Source organism: Gopherus flavomarginatus, chromosome 1 (genome assembly GCF_025201925.1).
Source record: "Gopherus flavomarginatus isolate rGopFla2 chromosome 1, rGopFla2.mat.asm, whole genome shotgun sequence".
Classification (NCBI taxonomy): domain Eukaryota; kingdom Metazoa; phylum Chordata; order Testudines; family Testudinidae; genus Gopherus; species Gopherus flavomarginatus.
The window spans coordinates 314,930,530-314,937,166 of NC_066617.1; the positions used below are offsets into that span (position 1 = coordinate 314,930,530).

A 6,637-nucleotide genomic window follows, 5' to 3' on the forward strand; every position below is an offset into this window, starting at 1 on the left:
GCCCTTTAAGCTTAGAGGAAGGCCAGAAAACCCTATTCCAGAAACACTGGAATAAACAAAGTCTCAGGAAATAGCAGAAGCTGGAAGAGAGGAAGTGCTTCTGGGGAATTAGTAGTTGGATGGGGGTGAGAAACCCAGGACACTGTCCCTTTAAGGGCCCAGGAGCAGGAACTCTGTTGTGTAGGATGGAGCAGGGTCCCCTCTTTCCCAATCCCGAGGAGCTCTCTGAAGGAGAGCAGTATATGTGCTGCTTTCTCCGTAGGAACTGGGGAAATGCTGACAGGAGAAGAAAGCCAAATCCAGAAGGCTGAGCTTCCACTAGAGTGGGCCAGGAGTGGCAGCTTTGTGAGGAGCAGACTGGGGAAGGAGAAGAACTCTGTGTGTGGTAGAAGAGTCTGAGCTAAGTGTGAACTTTTGGGTTGTGGTAATGGATTTTATTTTGAGGACCTTGAGGACTGTTTTGAACTGTCTCTATTATTTAACCAACCCCAGATAGGAAGGAGGTGTTACCCGTGAGAAAGACTGTGTAGAAATCTTAAGGGGCCATGAAGAGGGAAACCAGAAGCAGGCCATGGCAGAGCCTCTGCTGGCCACAAGGGGGCAATCAGGAGTTGGCTGCCCTAGTACAAGAAGGTTCTGTATTATTTGTGAATGATGGCAAAGAAGGGGGGGAAGGTCTAAAGAAAGTGTATGTGAAAGCAACACGAGTTCTCCCCCCACAAAGAACAGAGAAGCAGGGAATAGGTATGTGACAGGAGCAGTAATGGGGAAGTGAGAGTGAGTTGAAGAAAGGGAGCCAGAGAAAAAGGAAGAAATCAAGAGAACCAGAAGAAAGTAAAAGTAGAAATATTGGTAAAAGAAAGAAAAACAGGTGGTACAATCACCAGAAAGGATAAATTATCTCTTAGTTACTAGTAGCGGGCACTACCTTACAGTGCCACCATAGTCACATGTTGCAGTTGGGCACTGATGTGATGTACCATTGGGTGCTCCTTAAGGTGGCAGACACAGTTGTTACTAACAGGATGCACAAAGTTACCCACTCCACACCACTTTGGGCAGTGCTGTGTTAGATGCATAAAAGATAGTCATATACAGAGTTTGGAAAATCAACTTGCCCTAGGCAAATGGCAGGCTTACTGAGCAAGTGAGGGCATCTACACCACTAATTTCTGCAGAATCAAAATTTTCATTTAAAAATAAATTAAGTTTATAGCCCTTATTGTTACAAAGATAACCTTTCCAACATGAACTAAATGTGAAGTCACCTTCCTGAGTCTGCAGACAGTTTTAGAGCCTCTGCTTCTGCTTGTAGATTTGTCAAACAGTAGCAGTATTAGTGAAAGTCTAATCAGTTTCACATTCCTATTCAGAAATCTGTAGGCAATGGTGAAACTGCCAGAAATGTCAGTTTGCTGCTGCTGTCTTGGAACATTGTGAGCAGCAGCAGAAGCAGGCATTGAAGTTATTTACAGGGGAAGAGGACCTGAAAATGGAGGCTGGGAATGGGGATCTCTTCCCTCAACCTTTCACAGCAACCAGATGACTTGGGGAGGGATAGAGTAGTGGAGACCTAAATACCCTGGTAGCAGCCAGAATGTTCTAGAGGGTAAGAGAGGAGATAGAATGTTTTTTATCCTTTTCAGCAGTTACGTGGGGTTGGACCTTCACACTTATAAGATGCCTACTAACAAGCTACTAGTATAAAAGATAAAGAGTCTCCAAACATAGTCCAGGAACAGCATTCCAGTAGAAATCTCAGTACCTTGTTTTCCTCGCAGCTGATGGCAGAGGAGCTGGCATTCTTACCAGGACATTGCCCCTAAACTTCAAGGGTGGAGTCCCAACACTCTTATCTTTCATATCTACCTCTTGACTCGTAGGTTTAGTTTTCTGACCGTCAGGTGTCTGGTAGGTTTTTCTAGCTCTGACCACCAAGGAGTCAAGAGATAAAACATCTCAGCTCCACTTGCTGAAATCATTTATCAGGCTTGTGAATGTATATTAGAGTTCATGTTGCCACACAATAGATTTTAAATAAATGATATATTAAAAAATATTTAATGTTGTCATTATTAACATACATGAATTGTCTATACAAGTACTAACAGATCTTAATAATAACCGGCATCTGTTACCTTTAAAAGACCAATTTGTGTTTGGTTGTCCTCTTATCATTATCTGTACATTTATTTTGTTCAGATTCCACAAATGGTAATCATGCATTAAAAACTATTTGATGCTGATGTAAGGCTTTCTGTAATTTTTTCTGTGGAAAAGATTTCCAGTACTTTATTTCTACATGCCATTAACGTTGGGAAATCTTCCTTTTCCAAAACAAGGTATCACACATCTATGTGTTAGTAGTAATTCGAGTTATTCGTGTTATCAGATATATTAAGGAATGATTACTGTATTATGGATGTTATTATAAGTGATATTAATTGTTGTTTACCTTTACAAAAATCTCTTTTCTTGGAATCTTAGATTAGAGTCTAGCACATTATATGGAGTTTAAACAAATTCCTGAAAACAAAGTTTGATAAAATGTCAACAATGGCAATTTTAAATAAGGTTAAAAAAAATTGGGAAGTTAGCGCATTCCCTTTCTCTCTAAACATTCTTGTTTTGTATTTCTTATTTGTGTATTTTTATGCACATAAGGGGAAAATGAACATTTGTACATGTTTTCATATTGAAAAATATTGTTTTTGTGTTGAAAAATCTGTTATCTGCTCTTTTGCAGTTTTCCAAGCTGTGCGCTTCAGATTTTTCTTCAGATTTTTCAATATAACTTTTTTCATTTTCTCTCTTACAGTGACAGGTTTCCTACCTCTATTCTTTAGCAACAGAAAGCCTCGTGGTTTTATGTCATTTCCATATTCCTCCTACATGCTAACCTTTTCTATTTAGGATGTAATTCAACAAAACATTTAAGAATGTGCTTAATTTTAAGCACATGCTTAAGTCCCATTGATGTCAAAGTTGAACATGTATGTTCAGCATGTTATGTCCTTTCCTGAAATTGAGCCTTAATAGGGTTAATCCTTTATTTATTTATTTTTAGTAAATATTTATCATTTTTCTATTCTTCCATCAAAAAAATCTTCTAGTCCAGCATATTTCCTGGAGCTAAAAGGTGTATCCTCATTTTTCTCCTCATATAGCTATATTTATGTATGTCGGACGTTGGCAGATAGGCATTTAGCAACTCAAAACTTTTGGGTTATTTTTTTCCAAACATGCTTTTCTTGAAAATAAGATATTATTTTGTTTCTTACATTAGAGCTGAGCTCTTCTTGCCTAGGATGACATATTATTTTTTCTCATTTTACATATTATACAGCATACCTTAAAGTATGTGATAATTTGTTTTCTTTGTGATAAAGTCTGTTGTACTTTGTGCTCTGGTTGCCTTATTAAATAGACAAAGGGTATCTTTTTAAGGCTCCCATCCTTTAGAGAATCCACACAAGTAGAATAATCGTCTTACATGGATCCCTTTGTAGGATTGGAGGCTTGTGTTATATATCATTTATCTTTTTTCTTTTTTCTTTATGTTTGTAAACTTATATGGATGACTAAAGTCAGATACCCAATTACATGACTTCTTTAATAAAACACAGCAGTACATTTTCCATTTTCTGCTTACAGTCTGTAAACTTTTGTGGGCAACTGTTTCTGCCATTCCTTTTCTGGAATAACTTAAAGCTGTAAGTTGTATATCCAGCATTAGTCTCTAAAAATTGAATCTACTGTTATTGCTTGTCAGATGTCATGTTAACCTTAAAAGCAGCAAAGAGTCTTTTGGCACCTTATAGACTAACAGATGTATTGGAGCATGAGCTTTCGTGGGTGAATACCAGCTTCGTCAGATGCATGAATTTGTCCAGGAATAAGAGAATATTAACATTAAAAAATAATAATTCAGTGGTCTTTGAGTAACGTGTAAAAAAGAGGACTCTGTAAAGATGCTTTCTTCTTGCAACAAAATACAGTATGAAATATCCCAGGTCTGATTACGAATCCTAGCTGGACTATACATAACCAAATATAACTGTAGAAGGATATAATTAGAGTTAACTTACCTTTCAATACTGGAAAAACAACTTTGTGCAAATTTCATCAACAAACTGTAAAAAAAAAAAAAAAAGCGGGGGGAGAATTAAAAAGGATAAAACATAAAGATAGTAAAAAAAACTCAATCTGTGACCCTTCTAGTTTACATGCTTGGTTCAATTACAAACAATATATAATTTTAATGGATTTGATGATAAGTAACAAATTAAATATTCAGGGTAAACTACATACTCTTTTTAATTTATGCAACAAACAGATCTTTCTGTGGAAACTGCAAATAGAACAATGTTCTTTTTCCTTATAAGCTAAAGTGCTTAAACTTGCTTATTTTTAAACCTAGAAATACAGGCCCAGATTCTTTTCTTCTGTTTCATCCACTGCACTGTTCAGGAATCTGGTTCTAACTGGTCAACTCAGAATTTTTCTGGTGTAGCTCAGGAGCCCCCAGGTGACGTAAAATGGAGTATTTAATTCCTAACTACCCCCAACACACACTGACATAGGGATGCAAATGGGTGGGATAGAGCACATCATCATTATGCCAGTTCACAATTGGCTTATTGTTTTCTCAAGGCCATAGCCAGTTGGCGTAAAGTAGAGCAATCCCTAAGCTGTGTTAATATATGCTGAAGGGGCAGAGCTGGTGCAGATGCACTATAAGAACCAAGAAGGTGTAATTTGCTGTTTGACAGTCCACTTCCCCAGCACTGAGCAGATTCAGTGGACAGGAGAGTCTGGGCAGCAATCCGTAAAGATACACAGTCAAAGCTAGTAGTCCTAAAAATTGACCTGACCATTCTCCTTGTGTTATATTGAAGGACTTGACCCTAGGGATACAGGTACATATGTTTTCCCCATCTAATAGTTCATATCATATGAGAAATGAAATCAAAGGAGACGTGACTCACAGTGATTCTTATTAGACAGAGTTTGCATATGATTTCTTATAAATAGTGCATGTTGTTTTACTCTTCTTGTCGCATTAGAAAGTTACACACTTGCTCTTTTTTTCTCCTGTTTTTATAAGGCTGTAATTCTTAAGGTTATGTAAAGTCTTCAGTGTAAAACCATTGTCCAGGTAGTCCAATATTTAGGTTTTGAATATATCTTTTAAAATACATTGGAACTGACAGGATTGTCCTGTTTTAATTCGATATGTAAACCAGGCTGATTGAACATACTTTTATCTCAGTAAGGACCATTGTGTATGTATGACACATTGGTCTGCCTTTGGGATGGGGCAGAGTTCTTCTGTCATCCTGAAGGTATGTACATTGTGGCTTAGGTCGTCTGAATTAACTTTTCACATCCTTGAGTAATGTAGCTAGGTTGACCTCAGTTTTAGGTGTAGACCAGGCCTCTCAGGGATTGTGCCTCAGGAGGCATAGTGCCTCCCGGATTTCCTTGGCTGACATATGGTAGCTCTGACAGCGCCATAGAGTGCCAGCCTGTGCTAGATGGTGGGACTATTGCCTTGCTTCCTTCCCATCCCCCTTTGGGTGATTTGCACTGCAAGGGTTGCTAGTATCTTCAACCCCTTTTACTCCAAGTGCAGTGTCTGCTTTTGTGTCTGGCCCTTGTGGAGGAGTTGCTAGGATGGAGAGAGGAGCTTCCTTGCACATTTGCCCTCCACTCTCTGAACCCATACTGGGGATATACACAATCTGGCCCTTTTAAAACCCCAGGGGAAAAAATTCCTGAGTTTCATTATATTTAATTTACAAGTGTCCAACAATATTTAATTCAAAGATTCTCAGAGAGCATATTTATTTTTGTATTTTTCTACAATATTTTTAATCTATTGTATATAATAAGAATTCATGAACTCTTGGTGTATGGCTCTGTAACAGGGTCCGGGCCCACTTACTGCCCCCAGTCAGGCTCAGAGAGGCTTCAGGGTTGTGCAACACCCATGTCTTTATGTACTTAACTTCATCCCACCACCAGTGTACATCTATGTACAAGTTTTACAGGATTACTCTCCTCCTTTGCTGGCAGAGCCAGACTTCTGCTAGGAGCCCTCCAGTTCCCTCTCTGGCTGCCCTCCTGCCTTCTGGCTCCCTCCGAGCCTTTATAGCCCTTGGCTTGTCAGGCCAGCAGATGTTGCCAATCCTCAGGCCAGCATCAGGCCTTTTCCGTCAGCCCCAATCTGCTTACCCTGCCTGATTGGAGCTGACTGGGCTGGGGCTAATTAAGTGCTTTAAAAAAAGGAGAACATATTTTCATAGATTTATACTTTCCAAGGCCAGAACGGACTATTGTGATCATCTAATCTGATTTCTGTTTAACACAGGCCATAGAACTTCCCTAAAATAATTAATAGAACATGTCTTTTTGAAGCAGCAAAAAGAGTCCTGTGGCACCTTATAGACTAACAGACGTATTGGAGCATGAATTTTCGTGGGTGAATACCCACTTCGTCGGATGCATCTGACGAAGTGGATATTCACCCACGAAAGCTCATACTCCAAAACGTCTGTTAGTCTATAAGGTGCCTCAGGACTCTTTGCTGTTTTTGCAGCAAAGAATCCTGTGGCACCTTATAGACTAACAGACG

At 39.0% G+C, this 6,637-nt stretch overlaps 1 long non-coding RNA gene across 10 annotated transcripts in view; it reads right to left on the reverse strand.

The window, feature by feature from the left end:
* The window catches only part of LOC127050499 (uncharacterized), a 151,349-nt gene that overhangs the window by 113,017 nt on the left and 31,695 nt on the right, over positions 1–6,637 (reverse strand). For all 10 annotated transcript variants that reach the window (XR_007774244.1, XR_007774242.1, XR_007774249.1 and 7 more), the window contains one exon: positions 4,089–4,133. This is a non-coding gene — a long non-coding RNA (uncharacterized LOC127050499). The remainder of the gene's footprint in view (positions 1–4,088; positions 4,134–6,637) is intronic.